The 26,521-nt window shown below is 41.0% G+C and overlaps 1 protein-coding gene across 3 annotated transcripts in view; it reads right to left on the reverse strand.

Moving 5' to 3' along the window:
• Window positions 1–26,521, reverse strand: part of ATP8A1 (ATPase phospholipid transporting 8A1) — a 234,470-nt gene that overhangs the window by 197,894 nt on the left and 10,055 nt on the right. The gene's annotated exons all lie outside the window — the stretch shown is intronic.

Genomic DNA, 26,521 nt, shown 5'->3' on the forward strand with positions numbered 1-26,521 from the left:
AAAGTGACAAGAAATTTTAAACTAGTTTCCATTACAGTTTTAGACAAGACTAGTAAGAGAGGGTAATTTAAAATACTTTTTTTAAAAACTTAAGTATACACATTTAATACCCCTCTGGTGTTTCTCCCCGACTCCCCCCTTTTTGGTGAAGACAGAAAAAAAGACAAACATTAAGGTTTACATAGGCAACCATTGTGCTATGGTATGATCACAACTCACTGTGATCATCTTATTCTTTCCACTAATGACAATTTATGTTCACAGTGAGTTTTAAATTTCTTGAGACCATTTCAAGTCACCTCAGGATGGTTCTAACAATGCAATAGATTCCAGCAATTTCAATGTGGTAACATCTTGTCACCATATTGAGAACACTTTTTTCAAAACACAAGTTCCAGAAGAACGGGGGAAAAAAATGTAAACTGCTTATTTTTACTATCTAGTGAGAATTAAGTCAGACTAGATTAAATTAGTCTTTACCCCTTTCCTAGAAAGGGCCGCCAACAGTACTCCGTATTAGATACCCATTTTTCTTCTCTTCTTTATCTAGCCACGCCAACCCCTCCCCTAAGACCTGTTGAACTATTGAACATTTCATCTGAAGTGTTCTACAATGCTAAGACAGTGAGCTTTCTCTGTATTGCCACAGCCCTCTACACTTGCCCTTCTCCCCAGCAAAACACTTATCTGAAGGACTTATTACTGACTGCCTGCTTATGAGTCTGTCTCTCCCTACCAGAATGGGCATTCCCTGAGGCCACAGATGCTGTATTACTCATCTTCCTAACACCAGTACCAACAAACAGCAGGTACTCAATAAATGTTTGCTGAATATCAAATGACAAAGGAGTGGTTATTTGGCCATTTGGGTTTTTTTTTCCCCCTGAGGGCAAGCAAATTTTTCTCCACCCATTGATAAGAACACTAATGTCAGCCAAGTGCTGGTAACAAACTGTACAAGGAAAGCTTGTCTGCAGGGTTTTGTTGCTCTATGAAACCAGAAAATGATTCAGGCTTTCTACAAAGGTAGGGAACATGAGTATGGGGACCAGTGTCATGTGTGCAGGGGAATTCACAGGGGGCAACAAAGGGCAAGGTAAAGACAGGTGAGATGTGCTGAAAAGCACACAGGCCTGATCTCAGGAGTACGCTCACACTTGTGCTGAAGTCTGGAACACATCCTCTGGTTGGCAGCAAGCCAGCCACTGAGAGCTTTCCAAGTAGAGAGGCTCAGAGTGAGAACGGTCACCCCAGAAGCCACGTGGCTCCAAATTAAGTACTGTCCTATCCATTTTACAGTTTTAGGCACATTAGCAGCTTTGCCTATGGTCACATGGTGAATAGTTCTCTCTCACTATGTCATGTTTTAGATACAAACTTTCCCTCTAGTTTCATAGAATCAAAAATTTTTTTTAAAGATTTTATTTATTTATTTGGCAGACAGAGATCACAAGTAGGCAGAGAGGCTGGCAAGAGGTGGGGGGAAACAGGCTCCCTGCTGAGCAGAGAGCCTGACTCGGGGCTCGATCCCAGGACCCTGAGATCATGATCTGAGCTGAAGGCAGAGGCTTTAACCCACTGAGCCACCCAGGCGCCCCTAGAATCAAAATTTTTAATCTAGAGTGCTAGAGACTGGATATTTGCGTCTTCTCAAAAGCCATCGGTAAACATGTAATCCCCAAATTGGTGGTATGAGGAGGTGGGGCATTTGGAAGGTGATCAGGTCATGAAGGTGGAGGCCTCATAAATAAAGACCAGTGTCCTTACAAAAGGGAGCGAGAGAGATCGCTTGTCCCTTTCACCATGTGAGGACACGGCGCGAAGACGGTCAGTAACCAGGAAGGGAGCCCTCGCCAGACAGTGAATCTGCTGGTGCCTTGATCTTGGACTTCCCAGGCTCCAGAACCGTGAGTAGTACATCCCTGTCGTCCATACACCACCCAGTCTATGGTATTGTTACAGCAGCTTGAACAGACTAAGATATGGAACACGAGATAGGATATACATTTTAAAAAATTCTTAAAAATCTTTTATGAGATTTTCCTTAATGACAGCACAAAAATCATAATGTCCTGTTTCTGGCACCTCAACCTGACAGAGATCCTCAGGAAAAACCAATTCTCAACTCTGTTCTGAGGCCCTCAGATTGTATTTACTTTATGTGGCTGGACTTTTGAGGCCTGGCCCTTGGAGGTTCTTAGCTGAAGAGTTAGGTGTCACTCCATATCCATTTATATTGGGGTCTCAAAAGCTACCAAAGGTGGCACTGGACATCACTTCTCCCCCTCGCACATTACTTCTTTTCAGGAATATCTATGAAGCAAAGGAATCTCCTGGGACAAAGGGAATGGAATCAACCCCTGAATAGGAGAGTAATTAAAACAATCCCAGTGGACTATGAACGTCCTAACCAAGGTCTAAATAAGAAACCTCTAAAGGAAAAACTCATCAAAGTCAGGAGGGAAGTCTACAGTGACCTGTTCTCATCCAGTAGGGGGGCTGGATGGTTCTAAGCATAGAATATTACGGATGCCACAGGCCTTCTTCCTTCGGGCACTACTGAAGGAAAGCCTTGGAAAGATGGTGCACGTGAAGCTGAGCACATGAAGCAGAACCTGTGGGACCCAGGCAGCAGGATACCCTGAGCAGGAATGACACAGGAGGAGGGAGGGAGATCGACACTGAAAGCAGGGGGGCAGGTGCTCAGCCAGTGGGAGCCAGTAGTCACCCCTGCCCTGCTTCCCTCGGGGCTCCAGGGAGCCTGGATCCTCCATCATCAGTAACAAAGACACCCTGTAGGCACCTGAGGCCCACTCCCAGGACACCGAAGGCCGGACATTGCAGGTACCGCCTTGTGTATGACCCCGAATTGCTTTTATTCCTAGTGGTAGGGAGTGGGCTCAGAGTGAGCCGGCATGGCAACCTGAGAAGAAGCTGAGAGAATGCACCTGATCTCATAGGTCCCAGGAATAACCCTTGAAGGTGTCTGGGGAAAAGACTAGCATTCTTACTAATTTGGAATGGGAAAGTTTGTTGACTATTCTGATGAGAGCCTTCAATGGACTCCTGTCTTCTGTTGTAGAAATAGACAGGTTAGTTCTGGACCTATGGGTAACACATCAATCCAAACTCCCTCAACATCTTGTGAACTAACCCACTGGGATATGACAAGTCTAACAGCGTTGGGTTAGCACAGCCTGATGGACCCAGTTCCCCAACAGGGTTAGATGCATCTGTAGAACCGCAATCTTCAGTCTGTTGGGATGCCTTGGCAAGGAGGCCATGATACCGCAAATCTGTTTGACACAGTTCTCTTTCCTTCCACAAAGCTGAGAAGAGTGCTACCAATGTTTAACTCCCAGACTCATCCTTTTCTGACCATATTCATCTCCAGAGTGAAACTGACATTTAACCGCCCAGTGGGATTTGACCATGAAACCCTGCAGGCCTAGGAACAGATCGGCCTCTCTTACAGGTGGCTTTGCTCCTCCCCTGAGTTGAGCTTACAAAGATATAAGGAAGGAAGCCCATTTCCCTCATTTTCAAGTTCTTGGTCATTTCAATATGGCCCCAAGTACAGACATACAAAAGGATGATAGTGATATCAGATCCACACTCCTTTATTTTGAATTCTCCAGGAAAATCACTCAAACATTCAGCCCGGTGTCCTCACTGCTCACTTGGGCATTTGACATCCACCAATAGCATCATTACTCTTCTTAAACTAAAAGTTCTACAAGAGCAAAGAACCTGGAAGACACAGTCATACACCCAACACTGTAGGGAACAGAAGCGAAGCAGGTGTCAATAATGTTTTCTGAATTGCCTTAGCTTCTTTCGGTGTCGCACACTCCAATGTCCATAATGTCTTAAAACCAGCCAGAAGCAACCCAGTCTCCTAAAGTAAACTATTGTGCACTAGCTTTTATTGAAATGAATAAGGGGGAGACTTTTCCTTATTCATGCAAAATAGAATAGACCATGATTCAGTAAGCAGAATTCCAGGTACTGTGAAAATTCTGTATTCAGTGTTTATAATATCCTGTTTGATTATCACTTCCCCAGCAGAAAAACATTTTTGTTTTCTAAAGCACTGTTGTTAACTATTTCAATTAATGATAACATTACTCAGTATTTAAATGATAAAATTACTTAGAACACACAGCAAACCAGGGATTCCCAGGCCAAATTCCACATTCTTAGTTATAAAGTGACCAAATGCTATTTCCAGGCTTCTGAAGGACCAAGATTTTCAATACAAGGAAACAAAGTGACATATCACTTTCAGCTCCTGAATGTGCTACAAGAAGGTATTACACTGTATTATTAAAGAGGGACAGGGAAGCAACATCCTCCTGGTGGCCATAGTTTTCTTTCTCAAGGAAACAGGAGATGCTGAAGGGTCCGCATTCTGTTCATGGTCCTGAAGTGAACAAGGTTCCTCTTCTCCTAACAGTGTTTCATCATTAAACACGCTTGGTGGTTATGAGGCAAGCTCTGGCTCTTCCATTGAGTACTTCTGTGACCCTGTGAAAACCGATTCATGCCTGGGGATTGTTTCTCTTCCCTTGTAAAATGAAGAAGGTGAGCTAATGCTCCGAAGTTCTTTCTCAGTTCCCAAATTCTAAGAAATTAGTATTTGCGGCACACCAGGAAGAAAAAGGCCACTACATCCTCTGTTCAAAAGAACAAGGAGATTTGCAAAATTAGAATCTCCCTACTTGAACGAGATTTTTCTCAGCACCAGCTGCATTACCTAATCTGCAGCAGAACCCAGTTGCACAAACGGTGCTCCGAGTATGAAAAGATAAGTGTGTCACCAGCAACTCCCTGGCACCCACCTACTGACCAGCAACGACTGGGTTAATGAGTATGTTGACATACAGTCTCTCTTTCTCTGCCCAGATTCATGATCACATGCTTATATGCACACATTATAATGCAACAAAGAAGAAAAATGCTCAACAACTATTTAACTGAAGGGCTCTGAGTCCTTTTAGTACAATTATAGCAGAAGTATCATCTTTGAAATGTTCTATTTCTTATCACAAATATCATGATCTAATCTGTCAGATTGTTCCTTCACTCATTCAACATATTTCCCCATAAGTGCCTCCTAGGTCCCAGGCAGTTTTTACAAAAAGCTTCAGGAACAGCAGAAAATAACGTGAGGTCCCTTCTCTCAGCAACTTAGTTTCTAGAGGAGAGCAGGATAATTACAGATCATGGGAAGTGTGAAGAAAAGAAAACAAGCGATTGATTGAATAACAGAACTCTCTGTGCTTCAGTTTCATCATCTCTATGGTGGAGTTGATAACAGTGCCTACTTCGAAGGAAGGTCACAAGGCCATGAGGTAGTACATGTAGAAAACAATGCCTCGTGTGGAATAAGAGCTCACAAAATGTTGGCTGGCCTCACTGTGTCATTGCTGTGGCCTCCACCGCCGGTGCAGCTTCATACTGAAGGAAGGGAGGGTCTCTCTGAGGACAGGCTGGGTTGGGGGCTCAGTAAGGAATTAAAGAAGGGACAGTGTAAATCCAGCTGGGGAGGAGCAGAAAGGAAGCCCTCGAGGTAAGAATCGGGTTGGCGTTTCCAGGGACATGAGGATCAGTGATCGTGAACATGGGGAGGGGCATCACATCGGCAGAGGCAGGGCCAGATTGGGAAAACAATACAGAACTTGAACTGAGGTTCTTTATGCAGTAGAAATCCACTGAAAAGTTTTAGGTGGAAAGATCATCCAGGAAAAAGATGATGGGGTCTGGGTGAGACAGTGGTGACACAGATGAAATGGATGGATACATGACATTTTTTTGGAATTGGTGCTGCTCTGACCCTCATGGCTTCTCCAGGCCAAGCATTACCATTTCCCCGCTGTGTGATGCAACTGTTACCCACTGTCTGAAGTTACTCCAAGCCAAAGCCCAAGACTTGAAAGAAATTTAGGATTTTAAATGCAACAAATGATTAACGACTTAACAGAATGTTCTTTACAGTCAACCAATCCTATCCTTAAAAATCATGCATCTTTTTCTAACATACCCAAGGATACTGAAGACACCTGTTCACTCAAGGAAGGTGTTACAGGATTGTAAGTGGGAGCATAGACCACGGAGTGAGAGATACAGTTCAAGGCCACCAGCTGTGATCTGTGGCTGCCTTAGGCAAATTACTTCATTCTAGCTGCTTACCTGTTTCACAGGTTTTTGTGGGGATTAAATGCAATAATGCATGTGCATAAAGTACGCAGGACAGAGCCTTGCTCCCCATGCACATAAAAAATTCTAGCTATTATTTTTATTACTATGAGGAGAAAGGCAGACTGTGGGGGAAAGGAATAGGCTTTATGGTCAGATCATAACACTGTGCAAATTTTATGTTCTGAGCTCAGTGTCCTCATGCGTAAAATAGTTACTGAAGGGATCAAATGACATTATGTGAGCAACGTAAGCACAATACTTGTCACTCATACAATTCCTGCCAGCCTGTCCTCCAGCTAGATATTATAAAGTAAATCTCCCCTTCAAAATACATGAGATGGAGAAAACAAGTCTTGAAGACACTCTTGCAGGTATTAATATTTTTTAAATTTTGGGATAATATTTAATTAAGGTCGTGACCAGTGGTTACATCTAGACAGTACAATAATGGACTTTATCTTACAATTTTATAAATTAATATAAAATCAGTAAATGTTTTCCCCCTAAATGTCATCTGTGTGGGGGGTTATGCAACAGAAAAGCCGGGGTGGGTAGGTAGGAGGGAGAAGAGAACAAAATACAAAGTCAGTCTGTTGCCTGGTAATATGGTTATAGAACCATTGAGTTTTTGCAGACTCAACTTTATTGCAATTATCCGTAAGGCTAAAGCTGGAATCAGAGTGTCTATTATATTATCTCCTAACATATTCAGGAGAGTCCAGTTGTATATCCTTTTGCTCAGTGGCCTCCAATATTACACATTAAAGAGGTCATAGTAATTGTTTATGGTTTTTGACACAGAATGAGGTCATCAGACAAGACAGTCATGCCTGCAACAGTCATGGAATCTAATAAAACATTAACTGAAAAACTAGCCAGAGACTTTAGAGGCACAAACTACAGATTTTAGGTGTGAAAGACTACTTATTAGGAAATCATGAGTATTACCAAAATTTTAATAGGTTTTGTTTTCTGAAAAAAAAAAATATATATATATAGCAATTATATATATATATATATATATATATATATATATATCAATTAGAAGTCCTCATGTAATAGAGTTTTTGGTTTTTGTTTTTGTTTTCGTTTTTGGGGTTTTTTTTGGCTCAAGTTTCTGGAACAAAGCAATCTTCAGCTCAATATAATTTATAGTTTGTATTTATTTTGTTTTTACTGGTATCTTACCACATAAATTATTTAATTAGAAATATAAAAGCAGTTACTAGAGCTACAAAAGAGATTTGAAATCCCATATCCTGCATTGTTGGAACAGAACAGTGATTTCAAATGTGCAATTGTGAACTGGACAGCAGCTGCTCAGAGGGTACACAGGGAAGAAACCACCTCGTGGGAAAACAATGAACTGAGTGATGTAAAGGTTAAGACTCACACTACATTTTCAAAGATGGCTCTGAAGAAATCACCTTTAGAAGTATGGAGATTAAATAGAAACTATTCAGCAAGCTATCTCAAATTTCTAGCCCATGACAGCAATAGCCAGAAGGGAAATGAAATTTTCTTTTTTTTAATTAATTTATTTTTTAATTTTAATTTTTTTTTTAAATTTATTTGACAGAGAGAGATCACAAGCAGGCAGAGAGGCAGGCAGAGAGAGAGAAGGAAGCAGGCTCCCTGCTGAGCGGAGAGCCCGATGCGGGGCTCCATCCCAGGACCCTGAGATCATGACCCGAGCCAAAGGCAGAGGCTTTAACCCACTGAGCCACCCAGGCACCCCTGGAAATGAAATTTTCAATTGCATCAATACACCTTCCTAGACTGTGTTGATTTGGGCTTAGTACAGTGTACATCTGCTGCTCATTTCAGCTCGGCATCTGCTTCTCCTGAAAAATCCTTTGGTTTTCTTTGGAGAACTCCCCTTCCCCAATTGTAGGCAGTCTTTAGGGACTAGTACATCAAGATACTAGTCCCTTTTTGACTTAAAGGTAGGCACATGGTCCATGTGTAAACTAACCACAATTTGCATTCTTGACATATGAGAAGGTTGGGCACAGGTAAGACACCTGAACTAATAACCATCTATTATTATTCAAGCTGCCTTGGATCATACTTGACCTTCCTGTAAAGCTTCTCTTTGATTCCGGGAACTACTCTACCTACTTAAAGAGTAAGCTCAGCTTCCTTATTATGGAATTTTAGCAGAAGCATTTCGGTCCTTTGCTTAAAGTTCTCTCCCAATGACCATCTAATATAGGATACTGACACCATGCTGGGTCTAGGCCACCAGTCACTAGCTGACTTTCCTGCTCTGCATGGAATGATGACCTGGAACCATAAAGCAACTACCTTACCCACAAAATGACTAGGCTGCCTAGGACCTTCCCCAACCAGCCCTACTTGCTAGATCAGATCTCCTCTGATGTTAACAGCTGTCCTATCCAAGCCCTGAGTACAGCATGTTCTGGGATAACTAAGGGTTGTCACCCTAAGAAATTTACACAACAGCCAAAATCTTTCTACATCCCTAGCTTCCTCTCTTTTACATTCTTGTTCGTGCAAATGTGAGGGCAGCTCAAACCCTCAAGCCCAAGGAGTTAAAACAAAAGGGTGTTAACAAAGGACATCCAATTACCCCAGGGAGGTAAAACATGGTGATGTGCTTCAAAAAATTGGTTGTTTTCATTCTACAGAAAGGTTAACTTCTTCTTTTAAATAATTCTTCTCAAAATGATGACGGTAAGGAAACTACTTCTCATGGTCAGAGAGCCAGTGAGCACCTCAACCAGGACAATACATGGAAACAGACTGAAGTCCAGCCTGGCTCCACAGCTCTAACACTGATGGATGCATTCATTCATGCAACAGAAAAGGTTGGCCTGACTCCTAACTCTATTTCTCCTCTACCTGCTCTGGTCCACCTCAGTAGTTTTTCTAACCATAAATCTCTCCTATGCTCATGGCCTTGTTAGATGCTACTTTGATGTTAAAGCACCCTTCCCCATTCATTACTCCTTGAAGTGTCACCTACGAAGCTGTTAATAGCTTGTGGTCTTTTGACCATTCCAATAGTAATCTTTTTTGTTTTGTTTTGTTTTTTAAAGATTTTATTTATTTTTTTGACAGAGAGAAATCACAAGTAGATGGAGAGGCAGGCAGAGAGAGAGAGAGAGGGAAGCAGGCTCTCCGCTGAGCAGGGAGCCTGATGTGGGACTCGATCCCAGGACTCTGAGATCATGACCTGAGCCGAAGGCAGCGGCTTAACCCACTGAGCCACCCAGGCGCCCCTCTTTTTTGGTTTTTTAAAGATTTTATTTTTATTTATTTGACAGACAGAGATCACAGGTAGGCAGGCAGGCAGAGAGAGAGAGAGAGAGAGAGAGAGGAGGAAGCAGGCTCCCTGCTGAGCAGAGAGTCCGATGCGGGGCTCCATCTCAGGACCCTGGGATCATGACCTCAGCTGAAGGCAGTGGCTTTAACCCACTGAGTCACCCAGGCGCCCCCCAATATTAATCTTTTGACTTGTATACTTATACATAGCAACGGATAATAAGAATAGATATTAGAGATATACTAACTTATGAGACAGGGCAGGCATAAGGGCACATGTAACCGTCAGGTATTTTACTCTAATATGGGGAAGTAACAAAGAACACTCCAGGAAAATCTTTTGCATGTAATAAATGTTTACTAATTTTTCTATTTTAGTATCAGGCATCCAAAAATTCCTAGAAGTTCTGTGCCTATCCTGATACCCACTAGTATATTCTTTAAGGACCTGTCATACAATACATGGTAAATGATATTTTTCTTTAAATGTCTTTGTGGGAACTGACCTAAAAATAAACAAGTGTGAAACCACATAGACAACATTTCTTATCTAGAACAGGAGAAAAATGGCTTAATACTTCCTGAACTCAGGCTGTTGCAGAAAGTCCCAAGAGTAGTACTATGAACCCTAAGTGGCTGGACACTAAAAAAAGTGCTCCTGACATTAGGAAGATAGCCTATCCTTAAGGAAGTATCACATGAAAATCTATGGCTTGCTTAGTATGGAACCTCACACATAGTAAGTATTCAGTTTTCCTGGCCACCAGCCCTGGATATTAACCTAGAAAAATAACATCTTGGGCATGCTAGAAATAATAATGAAAATTTTAATAATTTTAATAATTTAAAAATTTTAAAATATTTAAAATATTTATTAAATTTTAAAATACTTAAAATATTTATTTAAAAATTAGAAAATAAATGTTAATAATAATGAAAATTTAATTACGCTTAACAAGAAAGGAAGAAGAACAATAAAAGATGGAAGGAATTTAATGATCTCTCCTCGAGAACAGCCCATAGATCATTTGGTCAGATAAAAGAAGTAAATGGCATGTTCCCAATATAGATTTAAAAATTGGCAAGGAAACAGACCGGACTAGCAATGAGGGGTTTCAACTGCCAGATATCTATCAGGCATCTCCTCTGAGTCACAATTAGCTAAAAAGCACCAGTGACTTGTCTTGGCATCAAATTGAAAAGATGCAGGAAACAAGAGGAGCAATTGCTACTATGGACTGGCTTCTAATCGATACAAAAGGGATAAAGTAGAAATGAAACCTGTAGAAAACATAACTGCACCAGAGCTTTTAATAGGCAAAAAGAGAAGTATCAGAGCAAGCCAGACATGTATTCTAGAAGGACACACTTCAAGTTACCATCAAGACCCAAAAAGGGCAGAAGTCCAGAAGGCTGTCTAAAGCAACATGCTGGGGCACACGCATGGCTCACTCAGTTAAGCAACTGCCTACGGCTCAGATCATGATCTCAGGGTCCTAGGATAGAGCCCTGCATTGGGCTCTCTGCTCAGGAAGGAGTCTGCTTCTTCCTCTCCCTCCCTCTGCCCCTCCCCCTACTTATACTCCTGCTTACACACAGGTGCTCTCGCTCTCCAAATAATAAAATAATAATAATAATAAAATAAATAAATAAAATATTTTTTTTCTTTTCTTTTTTTTCTTTTTAAAGATTTTATTTATTTGAGAGAGAGAGTGAGCACAAGCATGAAAGGGGCGAGGGGCAGAGGGAGAAGCCGGCTCCCTGATGAGCAGAAGGCCTGATGTGGGACTTGATCCTGGGACCCTAGGATCATGACCTGAGCCGAAGGCAGTTGCTTAACCAACTGAGCCACAAGGTGCCCCAAATAAAATCTTTTTTTAAAAAAAGGCAACGTGCTGGGGCGCTTGGGTGGCTCAGGTCATGATCCCAGGGTCCTGGGATGGAGCGCCGCATTGGGCTCTCTGTTCAGCAGGGAGCCTTCTTCCTCCTCTCTCTCTCTGCCTGCCTCTCTGCCTACTTGTGATCTCTTGTTTGTCAAATAAATAAATTTTAAAAAATCTTAAAAAAAAAAAAAAAGGCAATGTGCTGACCAACTATGAAAGGTCCCCGTGAAGGGGAAAGGGAGTTGTCTTCAAAGAGACCAGTGCTGCCACACAAGTAAAAGGAGAGAGACAAGATCATGGAAAAGGTTGGAAATTGGCTCACACGTTCAAAAGCGAGTAATAACAGATGCACTGACATCTGAGAATGAAGGAAAGGTGTTTGAAAAAATGTCAGAGATGACGGAGATGTTTCCTCCCAACCATTTGGGAGTACAAGGAATTGCTGGGATAGGTCTGTTGCCTGCAACTGATGGTATCATGTTAAGAGAGAATAAAATAAAAACAGAACTTCTCAACTCCTACTTCACATCATCCTCTTTCAACAGTAATCAACTTAAGACTTTCTTAGAAAAGTTAAAACAAACATTAGTTGGCGGCACGAAAGCACAAATGAAAGGACAGGCTTGCTAAAAAAAAGAAAAGCCAGCACCTATCTGCTCTACATGAACACCTATCTCGTAGCTTATCTATGTCTATATCAATACACACATACAAACAGACACACACATAGATATTTTTAAACCTACAGAACTGTGAGAACCTGTAGAATTGTTAAGTGGATTGTCACTAATCATAGAAGAACCATGGTGAATGAGAGGCTCCAAAAGTTGGAGGTAAGAAACTGCTGTCCCAGTGCTCTGAACAGGAAAAAAAAAAAAAAAAAGGAATCCTGTATGTTAGAAACTGTTTATGAACCTAGTCTACAGAGGTCTTTCAGAGTTCACAAATGTATATAATGAGAACTACAATTCCTAAAGGATTTATGATAAAAATCTGAAAATAAATTTAAAAACAACATTTCCTTTTAGCATTGAGAATTCTGTTAACACTGAATAGGACTTCACTGTTTTAAAAGTGGTGTTTCTCATAAGATAGGGTGTATGGCCAGAGATTTAAAAAAAAAAAAAAATATTTCCCCTTTGAAAAAGATTTTGGGTATATGTGTTACCTAAGTCTAAACAATACTGTTCTGGCTAGAGATTGGGGTCATGTCAGTCAAAAAGCAGTGTGCATTTTTGCACAGTGCATGCAAAGTGCAGATGATTAAAAGAATGGCTTAAAGGAAGGAGATGATCATCAGGGACCAGCAAGTCTCCACAGACTTTCTTTCCTTTTTAAAAATAGAGCTTTGAGGTGCACCTCAGTGGCTCATTTGGTTAAATATCTGCCTTCAGCTCAGGTCATTATCTTGGGGTCCTGGGATCAAGCCCTGCATTGGGCTCCCTCCTCCGTGGGGAGTCTGCTTTTCCCTCTCCCTCTCCCTGTTTGTGCATGTACTCTTCCTCTCAAAAACATAAATGGAATCTTAAAAAATAAAAATAGAGTCTTTAGCACTGGATTTCAACAAGGCTTTCAGATAAGCCCTATTCTTTAAAACAGAGACACGATTCCATGATTATGTAACGATCTGAATTCTTAACTAGTTGACCAGCATCCACAGACATGGCTCACACTGGAGGTTTCCTTTGGTACGCCCTGCCTGCAAACCTATCTGAAGGAGCTTACTCTGAGAAACCCTGGCTCCTGCCCCTCTAATCCTCTCCTGACCTATGACCTTGGCCTGGGGCGTCAGGGTTAACACGGGGCACCTGACCAGCTGGGGCAATTTGATTCCCTTCTAGGAATGAGGTCTTGTGGTCCAGAGATAGAGGCAGGCTGACTCAGCACTGAGCAGGGAACTTCAAAGAGAATGAGGCTGGAAAGGGGTCACGGCCCTTGAAGCCATATGCATGCCAAAGGTATGAAGTAGGAAATGAAATAGATTACGGAGGGGAAAAAAAAAACCAGGACAATATTGTGCAGAGTGAGTGACCCCAAAGACTGAGTCCCGTGAGTCTCTGCTCTGATACAAAAGGATCCCCTGGACAGATAAAATAAATACATAACTTCCACAGGGCTCTGGAGCCAGATTGCCTGGATTCCAACAACAGGGTAAGCACACACAGGGTACCACTAATAAATGTACAGATGACATTAAAGAATCAGAACTCAAGACGGTTTGGGAAGCTTGAATGAATTGAAGGCTCTATATACTAAAACCTACAAACAAGGGCACCTGGGTGGCTCAGTGGGTTAAAGCCTCTGCCATTGGCTCAAGTCATGATCCCAGGGTTCTGGGATCGAGCCCCACATTGGGCTCTCTGCTCAGTGGGGCGCCTGCTTCCTCCTCTCTTTCTTCCTGCCTCTCTGCCTACTTGTGATCTCTGTCTGTCAAATAAATAAATAAAATCTTTAAAAAATAATGAAAAAAATAAAACCTACAAACAAAAACCCCAACCATGCAAATACAACATGGGTAACATCTGGTCCAGCAAAACGTGGATCAAATAAAAGGTTTCATTGCTTTTATTGCTTTCTTAGCAAGAAAGTACTTGCTAAGAATTTGACTTGGCTGAGAATGAAACGAGCTGTTTTACAAGGGGGCATGATTCCCTTCACTGAGAGGTACTCAGGCAGGAACTGGGTAACCAAAGGCTAGGCAGGCAGTGTCGGGACCGTGTTGTACTGTATGAACTCTAAGTTCCCTCCAACACTATGGTTCTACAAGGCTGTCTTTTTGAAAAGATAAAAAAAAAAAGAGAGAGAGAGAGACAATTATGAGGTCATCAGAAAACCACAAATACAGGGCTAATGTACAACAAAGTTTTAATCACTTTAATTATGGGGAAAGGGCTCTTGAATTGATAAAGATCCTTGTAGGCTAGTTAACCCTATGGACTTCGGCAGCAATGCATTCATAGAAGATATAACTGGATTATAGTTCTGAATGAGCCGGCCCTTAAAACACACTACAGAAAAAATACAAGTAAACCACCATGGAAATTATCTGAATTATTACAAGTTTCATTTTTAGAGCTATTTATACATCTTACAATGTAAAAATAGGTGAACACATGACTGGTTCCAACAGACTAGTTCTCATTTTATTTAAGGAAGCAGAAACACTCAAATAACATCATTTTGCTCCTTTATTATTCTCAGGATGTTTCAGAGGAGTTTGACAGACACCTGCTTCTTACCTCCATTGCAACTTTTTAAGAGAGAAATAATAATTCTCCTTTGTTTCTTAACAAGGTCTCAACCACCAAAAACACCTAGTGAGGAGCCTAAGCCTACCTGCTAATGATGGCTTTGGCACAGAAGTCAGTGCAGCATGCACAGCAACATAAATTGCCCACAAGCAAGACCATTTTACACTACAGAACTCAGCCTAGGATAAGACCAGCGGTGACACGCACGTCAGCCTGCTGAAGACCAGCAGTGTGCACAATCTGGTATGAAACCTATAGAACAAGTCCACCAAACAAGGGCTAGAAAAATGGGAAATCCATAAAGGAGCCCCAGAGAACCCCACCACATCCCAACATGACCTTGAGAATGGCTGTGGCCTGGAGTTGGCTTCTTTGCCGTAAGCACTATGGGCAGTATTAAAGAACCCACCAAGACTGCTTAGCCGAGACAGCCTCAGAGATCTAGGAGTCCCTTGCCCAAAAGCAAGTAAGGTATGGCTGGCTTCCTTCAGTACATCAGGATGTGGCTAAAGAAGAAGACAGAAACCTCCACTGAGCAGATTCAACCAGGATGTGTGACTGACAGCTGGTGGGCTGCAAAGACTAGACGATCCAGCACGGTGCTCAGTGACATTAAAGCGATGACACCTACAGATGTGTGAGATTGTCATCAACCCCACCACTTCGCAGGTGGAACAAGAATGGTGCAATGACGGGTTGCACAGATGCTTCGAGAACCTTCTAACACCCGAAATAAAAATCACCCACTGGAAAGGGAGGCTCTCAATTCAACAAAATCAGCCCTTCAGACCTGCTGGGACACCTTGGCCACGGGTGAGCACGATGAAGAAACTCCATGAGATTTTTTTTTTTTAAAGATTTTATTTATTTATTTGACAGAGATCACAAGTAGACAGAGTGGCAGGTGGGGGGTCGGAGGGTGGTGGGGGAAGCAGACTCCCTGCTGAGCAGAGAGCCTGATGCGGGGCTCCATCCCAGGATCCTGGGATCATGACTTGAGATGAAGGCAGAGGCTTTAACCCACTGAGCCACCCAGGTGGCCCATCCATGAGATTTTAAAACCACTCCAACATGCTAAAATCTCAGCTTCCAAAAACTGAACAGTTTGATCTGATCCCAGTCACTCACCAGCCACAGATTCAAGTAACATTTGCTTAGCACCTACTTTACAGCAAGTGCCTTCGTTTAATTTCTCTATTCTGAAAGATGTTCTGGCAGCTTGGAATACCTCAAGAGCCAAGAGAACATGATGATGACATGGAAGAAAGTTCTTCTCACCTCTGATGGTGGAGTGAAATCAATCCCAAAGAGATTAAATCCATACAGTTCCCAGATGTCTAAAACCCACTGCAACAGCTAAGACACTAATAGTTATGTTTACTGAAGTTCTAAAGATGATACAAAGAAGATGAGGGAAGTAGGAGATGGAAATCCTGATTTTAAAATAAATGTAAATGTGATATTCTAAGAAAACAAAGCAAAATAAAAAATACACACGAATATACCTACTATGCACATGCGGGCCTTCCCACTCTTTTCTAAGATGTGAGGATGTTTTCAGTCCTTCATGCCAGTGTTTTCTATCTCAGTAAATGGCACCATCGTTTTGGGCTCAGGGCCCCAAATTTTATTCATTCTCCACAACTTTCTTTCTTTAATGCTCCACCATACTATCCATGAATAAATCTGCCAAATCTACCTTCAGAACTATATCCTCTTCTTGTCACCTCTGCGGCTGCATGGTAGTCACACCCCTGACACTGCTCCTTGTTTTATCTCCTCTACCCAAGGTGAAATCAGAATCTCTAGGGGTGGGACTCAGAGATCACTGTGGTTACATCTCCTTGGGAAAGTCCAGTGTGCAGCTGGTCTATTCCCTACACAACAGGCAGATGATTTATTGGTGGGTATTAGTACCATTCTGCCAAAGGAAAATGGTGTCTCAGGTTATGTGACTTGCCCAAGGCCACACAGCTTGGAAGAGTCAGAGGTCAGTTATCACTCCAGGCTAAGTGGGAACCCAAATGCCTCATTTCATTTTCACTTAAGTCAACTATTATAAGGCGATAGTTTAAGATGCTGAGGAGAGCAGGGGCAGCTCTAAGAAAGTTATAATCTCAAATTGTGTTGCTGTGCCACTGAAAACAAAAGCACTCTACTTTTTGGGTAGCTATCATGTCAAGTAGTCTGGTACCAAGTAGACTAAAAACATGTGAAACAGAAACAATAAAGATAGTGATTCTAGTTTGAGTCAATAGGATTTTTTAAAAAGGACAATCCCAGCTGCATATATGGAAAAAATGTTTGATACCTGATAAAGAAAACTGTTGTATAGGCCTAAATCTCGGTACTCAGACTTAGTTAAAACTAAAACATGTGAGGAAGTAGTTCACCCACCATAAAGGATAAATTCCACAGGGAAAGTCACTTAATAAGATCAAGGAAGATTCCCCTTGGCATTTGGGAAAATTAAGAGAGTTTTTTTCCTTTGTTTCCTAATCATATTCACTAAGAAGTCAAGAAAAGGCCAAGTCATGTAATGATTCTTCCATTGAACTTTAAACAAAAAGACAAGAATAAGTAGCCATCTGGGGTTAAATTGAGCCAGCAATTCAGAACTTTCCCTCGCCTCCTAGGTTAAATTCTGGCTTTTAAAAAAGATTTCCATCTGTGGAGCACAAGTCACATTATCACCTTAAAAAAAAAAAGCCAAGTCTAAATGTAGAAACAGTAAGGATAGAAGAGAGCTATAAAAACAACTAAAACAACAACAACAACAAAACCAAATAATCACACAATTGTTGGCTGGACACAATGCACAGGCTCCAAGGCATGTGGAGCTTGGTTTCTAATCTTCAGAGTCTGAAAGAATCACATCCTGCAGCCAGACACTCAGCCCCATGCATGTGGTCACAGAGAAACCCCACAGGCTAATTTGAGTCTCAAAAATGAGTTTCATCTCAGCAACCAGAGAAAGCAGGTAAATTAGGATTTGTGGTAACTTTTCATTTTCTGTAGCTTAACCTGTAAAAAACTTCACATCATGATGGGATAAATAAAAAAATACAAAAATATGAATCCAAAAGATTACATGTACCCCAATGTTTATAGCAGCATTACATACAATAGCTAAATTGTGGAAACAGCCCAAGTGTCCACCAGCTGAAGGTGCGTAAAGAAGATGTGGTGTATACACACAATGCAATATTATTCAGCCATAAAAGGGATGGCATTTTGCCATTTGAAACAACAGGGATGGAGTTAGAGAGTGTTATGCTAAGCAAAATAAGTCAGAGAAAGACAAATACCATATGATTTCACTCATATGTGGAATTTAAGAAACAAAACAAACAAGCAAAGGGAAAAAGAAAGAGAGGGGCTCTGAAAAACTATCTGAGGGTTTTGAAGGGACAGGGGGTGGGAGGTTGGGGGATCCAGGAGGTGGGTATTAGAGAGGGCACGGATTGCATGGAGCACTGGGTGTGGTGCAAAAATAATGAATACTGTTACGCTGAAAAAATAAAAAATTAAAAAAAAAGAAAATGTGGTTCATATATATAATGGAATATTACTCAGCCATCAGAAAAGATGAATACCTACCATTTACATTGACATGGATGGAACTGGAAGGTATTTTCCTAAGTGAAATAAGTCACACAGAGAAATACAAAAGGAATAGCACAGAGAACCAGGGGGAAGTGAGGGAAAACTGAATGGGAAGAAATCAGAGTGGGAGAGAAACCATGAGTGATCCTGGACTCTGGGAAACAAAATGAGGATTACAGAAGGGAGGAGGCTGGATGGTTGGAGTAACTCAGTGTTGTGTATTAAGGGCAGCACATGTGGTGAGGAGGGCTGGGTGTTATATGCAGCTAATGAATTATTGAATACTACATCAAAAACTGATTATTTGTTATATGTTGGCTAGTTGAAGATAATAAAAAAAGAAAATATTAAAAAAAAAAAAAAGAAAGAAAGAGAGGGGCAAACCAAGAAACAGACTCTTAACTATAGAGAAAACACTGAGAGTTACCAGAGGGCAGGTGGATGGGGGATGGGTTAAACAGGGGATTAAGGAGCACATTTGTCGTGATGGACACCGTGAGCTATATGGAAGTATTGATTCACTATGTTGTACACCTGAAGCTGATATCGTACTGTAGGTTTACTGACAGAAATTTAAATTAAACAAAATTTCAAAAAAGGAAAAAAAATAATTATAAATGGGAGAAAAACAAACCCCTTAATATAAAGTTGCCACAGAGGTTTCAGAGACTTATCAGATCATTAAGGTGTTTCTTCTGGGCGCAAATGATTACATATATACCTACAAATACAGGCTGAATAAAGCGATTAATTACTACCACATACCGAAAGCAAGTAGGTTAGCCAAGGAACAAGTAATGACACTGCAGAATGTCTCAAATTCATCATGCTCCCAGAGTAGATATAACACCAGCTAAAAATACACTAAATGTGTTTACTCGTCATCTGGTTATACTGAATTAAGTGTTTAGAGTTTTTAAAAAATCTAATTTTATTTTTTTTCAGTGTTCCAAAATTTATTGTTTATGCACCTCACCCAGTGCTCCATGCAATACGTGCCTTCCTTAGTATCCACCACCAGGCTCACCCAGCCCCCCCAGCGTCCTCCCCTCCAAAACCCTAAGTTTCTCAGAGTCCACAGTCTCTCATGGTTTGTCTCCCCCTCTGATTTCCCCCAGCTCCCTTCTCTCCGTGTCCCAATGTCCTCCGTGTTATTCCTTATGCTCCACAAGTAAGTGAAACCATATGATAATTGACTCTCTGCTTGACTTATTTCAAGTGTTTAGAATTTTAAAGAAAGTCTTCAAAATCTAATAATCGAGTATCATCTTGGAAACTTTACCATTTTTGAGAAGGGTAAGCAAGAGGAGTATAATTAGACCCATGAGGTAACTGAGTAATAGACAAAAGATTTACCAAAATATCCACTTGCACTTGGTTTCTGGCTGACAACCTAGATGGCTTTATTCACTCTATTCCTCATCCTCTTTGCAAAGAAAAAAATTCAAAAATCTACACCAGTGTTTTCCAGCATTGCTGTACTTGAGAATTACCTGGGAGATACCAAGTATCAGTGCTTGGTCCCTATGCCCAACGGAGCAGACTTACTCCACTGGTCTGGGATAGGTCCAGGTATTGGTATCATTCAGAAGTTCCCAATTTGATTCATGGTGCAACCTGGGCTAAGCACCACTGACGTACACAACAGGGTTATAAAACAATCCACATTACACAAGCTTCCCCCTGTCTGACCACATTGAACACACTTAGCACAAAAGATGGCAGACAGAACCATTCTTCTTTATGTCCTCTCCCTAACCATTATTCGTAACAGTGAAAATAAAGTTACAAAACTTAAGTTCACCCGAGAACACCGATCACAACCATTCTGGCGTTGATGGTGGAATGAACTCAAGCTTAAGGAATAGAGCACCATAGTAATTTGGGTAAAATCTATATACCAGGTCTGATTTATTTCTTTGGTCAGAGATAGGACATGGCCTCAGTTAAAAAATAATAATAATAATAATAATAAATAAATAAATAAAAGAAAAGAGAAAAAGAAAAAAAGCATAAAGACAAACTAGAAGGGGAACTGGAAAGGGTCAGCCAGTCACAGACATGAGGGTGACAATACAGTGGCAGAGCAAGAGATCCAGGAAAATTGGTCATGAACAATAGGTACACCCAGAATCAAAGAGCCCCAACATGGAGCAACAAGTTTGTCCAGACAGCTGGCCAAGAGCAACAGTGGGGAAAGTGAAAGCAAATGATATTCAGAAACCTTGGCAGGCCTGGCTTGGCATCAGAATTGCTCACAAGTGCAGAGCCCTTCAGTCCAAGCTATGGTCAGGGAGAGGGTCTCCTCTCCCAGAGTAAGGCAGAGCCCCTGTTCAGGAGCTCTAGGGTCCTGTGACACTCAGGGTCAAGAAAATAGTGACGGGGTGATTCATACCACATCCTTAGAGTGCTAAGTCAGAGCTCCTTAAATATCTCTGAGCTTTAAGGTTTGCAGGGCTGAGTTGACACTGAGGTGGGGGAGAGATGAGGGGGAAAGATGGGCTGTAGATGCTGGAAAGGGACTTCTTTTATACCAAGTTGGAGTTCTCTGAGGATCCCAGTTAATTATGGGGATCCAAGCAAATTATAGAAATTAATCTAGATTGGTGTTGAAATAAACCAACTTTCAGATTCACCCTTGCATTCACTGTTTGTTTACTTCCCTCATTAAAACCAATCTTGTATTCTAAGTAGGTCTGGTCCACTAAAGTGGTTTCCTGGTCTATAACAGAAGCTAGCTTTGGCCTACTAAGTAACATTCTCTACCTAAACTGTTACCTAACTAATAAGATCCCATTCAGCACAACCCCAGACCGATCAAGAGCAGTCATCTTCAACAACGGTTCACGCGAAATAATGAACAGAGGCTCGATTTATTTATTTATTTATTTTTTAAAGATTTTATTTATTTACTTGAGAGAGAGATAGTGAGAGAGAGCATGAACGAGGAGAAGGTCAGAGAGAGAAGCAGACTCCCCATGGAGCTGGGAGTCCGATGCGGGACTCGATCCCGGGACTCCAGGATCATGACCTGAGCCGAAGATAGTCGTCTAACCAACTGAGCCACCCAGGCGTCCCCAGAGGCTTGATTTAAAACAGACATTTCCTTTTGCCCAGTTAGTTGCGTCAGTGACAACAAAGCCAAGTTCTACAGTCCCCTCAGATCAACACAAGTGATGGCAACATTGTATGTAAAAGCATACTACTCGAAGTTGCCATGTACCCACATCACATGTTAACATTTAGGTGCAAACTAATAGGAAGGCAAGGATGGTTTTTGTTTATCAAATTTACTTAAAAAGAGAACTTAAAAAGCAAGCAAACAAACAAACAAAAACGACAGCTCCAAAAGATGCCACGATGTACTTACATAAAATCTCTAAATGGCCACAAGGGCCATGTCAAAAGCAGTATCATTTAAGCACTAACAAGGTTTTATGAGGACATCCGTGACAGCCTGTCATTGTAAGGAAAGAAGCTGAAGGCTTAAATCTCTATTTAAGAGAAAGGCATAGCCACACATATATTTTTAATGCTAGTAAATCCTAACATGTAAACACAAGGTGGAGGGATAATTTACACCTATGCTGTCCAGAACAGCAGTCACTAGCCACGTGTGGCAACTGAGAACATAAAATAATTCTAGTCCAAATTGAGATGTGCTGTAAATATGAAATATACAGTAGTTAGAAACATACTACAAAAAATGAAAGCAAAGTATCTCATTAACTTTTAATATCAGCAATATGGTAAAACTATTTTGGATATATTGAAAGAATATATTATTAAAATTAATTGGAAGAGGAGGTGAACCATGAGAGACTATGGACTCTAAAAAGCAATCTGAGGGGTTTGAAGTGGCAGGGGAGTGGGAGGTTGGGGTACCAGGTGGTGGGTATTATAGAGGGCACAGATTGCATGGAGCACTGGGTGTGGTGAAAAAATAATGAATACTGTTATGCCGAAAAATTAATTTGCCGAGTTTCTTTTCATTTTTTTCAGGTGGCTACCAGAATATTTAAAACTACATATTTTTCTAGCATTTGCAGCCCACATTCTATTTCTCTTGGTGTTGATTTCTGATAGAAATGCCAATTTGATGTGAACAGATTCCATGGAATCATTAGTTAAATTCTGGTTGGTCTAAATTCTGATCTATACTCTCAGCAGATTAGTATCATCTCAGCTATTCTCTACAGGCTCCTGCATAAGATCTTAAAAGTTGTATGTTGGAACCAGAGTCTACAATACTTCAGCAGATAAAAATGAACCAATTTTGCTGAAAAAATAGCATAATTGAAATATATCTGGTTAAGTCTAATTAATTGAAAACCTCATTTAAAAATATTTTGTTTCAGGCACCTGGGTGGCTCAGTTGGTTAAGCAACTGCCTTTGGCTCAGGTCATGATCCTGGGGTCCCAGGATCGAGTCCCCCTTTGAGAATCTGCTTCTTCCTCTGACCCTCCCCCCTCTCATGCGTGCTCTCTCTCTCTCTCTCTCTCTAATAAATAAAATCTTTAAAAAACAATAAAAATAAAAACACCCTGTTTCATGACACAGTATAATTTTAAAACTTACAAAGATGAAAATTAACTGAAAAACTATGTTAAAGGAAAGAATTCAGACTGGTGGACAGTGTCAAAAATGAAACACTTCACATGTGCTAATAGCCAAACAAGAGCATATAACGAAGAAAGGTTCTATTCACAATATCATCATAAAATTTAAATCGTCTATGAAAAAATAATTAAAGTAGACAGGATTTATTTTAAGAAATCTCTACCCAGCTCAGGAAAGAAATGCCAATAAATGTAGAAAAGAAACTAAGCTTCAATGACTTAATATATGAAAGATGTCAATGCACTCTTTCATTAAATTCATAAACTTAATGTAATCCCAATAAATATTTCCACATATTTTTTTTAAATTTGATTAAGTGATTCATTCATTTGTTCAAGTGGAGAAATGAACATGAAAAACAAACAGAAAAAAAATTTTGATAAAAGAGCAGTGAGAGTAGGATAGCTAAGAGGATAGTTCTTAATTGCAGTAATGGAATTTGATACTAGGGCCAAAAAAGACAGATGAAAATAGAGAGGGGAGGGCAGAGAAAGGGGAGAGAGATTGCTTCCAGAAATGACTCGACTATATAGATCAATTTAATCTATAAAAGAAATACCCCAAAGCAGTACGAGAAGAATATAGTATTAAATATATGATTATTATTTCAGGTGGATTATAGTTTGAGAGAAAATAAAATTAGATCCCTACCTCACATCTCACAACAAAATAAACCCCACAGGAATTATCCATGTAACTGAGTTTACATTGAGCCCTCAAAATTCTGGAAGAAAAATGTAAGTGAAAAATTATCATTACCTTGAAATGAGAAATTTTAGATTAAAGTAGAGATTTTAATGACAAAACTGAAAGATTACACATTATAAAAACTAACTTGGATACAGAGAAGAGTCCAAGATGGCAACATGGGAAGACCTTGAACTCACCTCCCCATGGACACACTGAATCCACACCTACCTATGGAACAATTCCTCCAGAGAAAATGAGAGACGGACAGAACAGCTTCTATGTGACAAATGATAGAGAAACTATATAGAAGGTGGCAGGACGGACAGACACATTGTAACAACTGGGAACCCCACCTCCAACACTGCAAACTGCAGTACTGAGAAACCATAGGCAGATTAATCTGTCCTAGGGTGCAGGAAAGAGTTGCCTTTAAGAGAACCAGTAGATCTACTAAGCACTCATGAGGGGATCTGCTGGAACTCTCTCTAGGTTGGTGGGGCTGGCAACCACCAGCCCTATTTATATTCCCCCACCACCTTGATAGTGTGGACAAGCCCTGGGTCTGGCCACCCCAGCTGGCCTGCTGCCTCAGCAAGCACGAGCCACTAACTTCTTTCAGCCACAGTTTAACAGAGCAACTAGAACATAAAGGAACCAGCCCCAGAAATGTGCTAAACCACAAGGCAGCTGTGTGCAATACTTTCCAGAGTCAGAGGGCCTGGGGAGTGCCACTGTTTATGTTCCCCTCCACCCTGTTAAGGCAGATAGAAGCAGGGTCTGGGCACCCTGGCTGGCCTGTTGCCTCAGCAAACCTGGGTCCCTGGCTGACTAGCCCCAGCATCCCACCAGAGCGGGGTCCGATGCGGTACACCCTGGGACACCCCTGGGCAGCACCCACTACAACTCCAGCCATCTTGCCAAGGACACACAAAGGGGCGAAGCATCCCAGAACACTCCAGGCCCACACAGATCCAGCTCCAGCTCCTCACTAGGACATCAGCTATGTGGAGCACTGCAGGACTCTTCAACCCACACCCACTTCAGCTCCAGCTGTCCCACCAAGGTCCTCCCTATTCAGAGCACCCCAAGACTTTCTAGCCCACACCTGCCTTGGGCTCTAACCATCATGCTAGGGTGCCCTCTGCACAGAAAACCCTTAGACCACCCTGACCCATACCAACTTCAGCTCTAGTTACCCCACCAGAGGAACCCCTGCCCACACCTGCTATAGCTCTAGTCAGCCAACCAAGGCCACCAGGCACACTGAGTCCACAGTGGAGACATCCCCACACAAGGCAGTTCCTTCAGGTTTAGTCCTAACTCATAGAAACAAATACACAAAGTCAAACAAAATAAAGAGACAGAAATATGTTTCAAGTGAAAGAACAAGAAAAAAATCTTAGGAAAAAAAATTAAATGAAAAGGAGCTAAATGGAACACCTGGGTGGCTCAGTGGTTTGAGTGTCTGCTTTTGGCTTGGGTCATGATTCTGGGGTCCTGGGACTGAGCCTTGCATTGGGCTCCCCACTTCTTCTCCCTCTGCCTGCCATTCCCCCTGCTTGTGCTCTCTTTCTCTCTGTCAAACAAATCAATAAAATCTTGGGGGGGAGAAAAAGGATATAAGCAACCTACCTGATAAAGAGTTCTAATAATGGTCATAAAGATATGACCAGAATGGAGAGAAGTGTGGATGAACTCAGTAAGAACTTTAACCGAGAGAGAAAAAAACATAAAAAGAACCAATCAGAGTTAAAGAATACAATAACTAAAATGAAAAATACACCAGAGGGAATCACGAGTACAGTAGAGGACTCAGAAGAACAGATCCATGATCTGGAAGACAGGGTAATGGGAAGCACACAAACTGAAGAGCAAAAAAAGGTTTTTAAAAATGAGGATAAGTTAAGAGATCTCTGAGACAACATCAAGAGTACTAATATTAACATTATAAGGGTCTCAGGAGGAGGCGAGAAAAGGGCAGAAAACTTACTTGAAGAAATAATGATTGAAAACTTCTCTAAACTGGGAAGGGAAACAGGCCTCTAGGTCCAAGGACGTTCAGAAGGTCCCAAACAAGAAGAACCCAAGGAGGTCCACACCAAGACACACAATAATTAAAATGTCAAAGATCAAAGATAAAGAGAGAATCTTAAAAGCAGCAAGAGAGAGCCAGTTAGTTAGGTAGAAGGGAAACTCCAAGAGTCTATCTGCTGATTTTTTAGCAGAAACTCTGAAGGTCAGAAGAATGTAGCATGATCTATTCAAAATGCTAAAAGGAAAAAAAAAATCCACAACCAAGAATACGCTACACAGCAAGGTTATCTATCATTCAGAATTGAAGGAGAGATGGTTTCCCAGACAAGTAGCAGTTAAAGGTCATCACCACTCAACTGGCCTTAGAAGGAATAGTAAAGGGATTTCTTTAAATGGAAAGGTAAAGGCCATAATTTGAAGAAAATTACAAAAGGGAAAAATTTTGCAAGTAAAAGCAAATACACAGCAAAGGTAGTAGAGCAACCACTTTTAGGGCCAGAATGAAGGCTAGAAGACAAAAGTAGTAAAATCAATTATATCTAGAAGATTAGTTAAGGGGATTCTCAAAATAAAAAAAAAAGATGTAAAATATGATAACATATTTATAACACGTGGAGACAGCAGTAAAAATGGAATTCTTTCTGAATACGTTCAAACTTAAGTAACCATGAACTTAATATACTCTGCTATATACTCAGAATGTTATGGATGAACCTTATGGGAACCAGAAACCAAAACCTATGACAGATACACACACACACACACAAAGAGAAAGGAAGCCAAGCAAAACACTAAAGAGAGCCATCGATCACAAGGCAAGACAGCAAGAGAAGAAAGGAAAGGAGAAAATCTACAAAGATAACCAGAAAACAATTAATAAAATGGCAATAAGTACACATCTATCAATAATTACTTTAAATGTAAATGTCTATATGCTCCCATCAAAA

Source organism: Mustela nigripes, chromosome 1 (genome assembly GCF_022355385.1).
Source record: "Mustela nigripes isolate SB6536 chromosome 1, MUSNIG.SB6536, whole genome shotgun sequence".
NCBI classification, from domain to species: Eukaryota; Metazoa; Chordata; class Mammalia; order Carnivora; family Mustelidae; genus Mustela; species Mustela nigripes.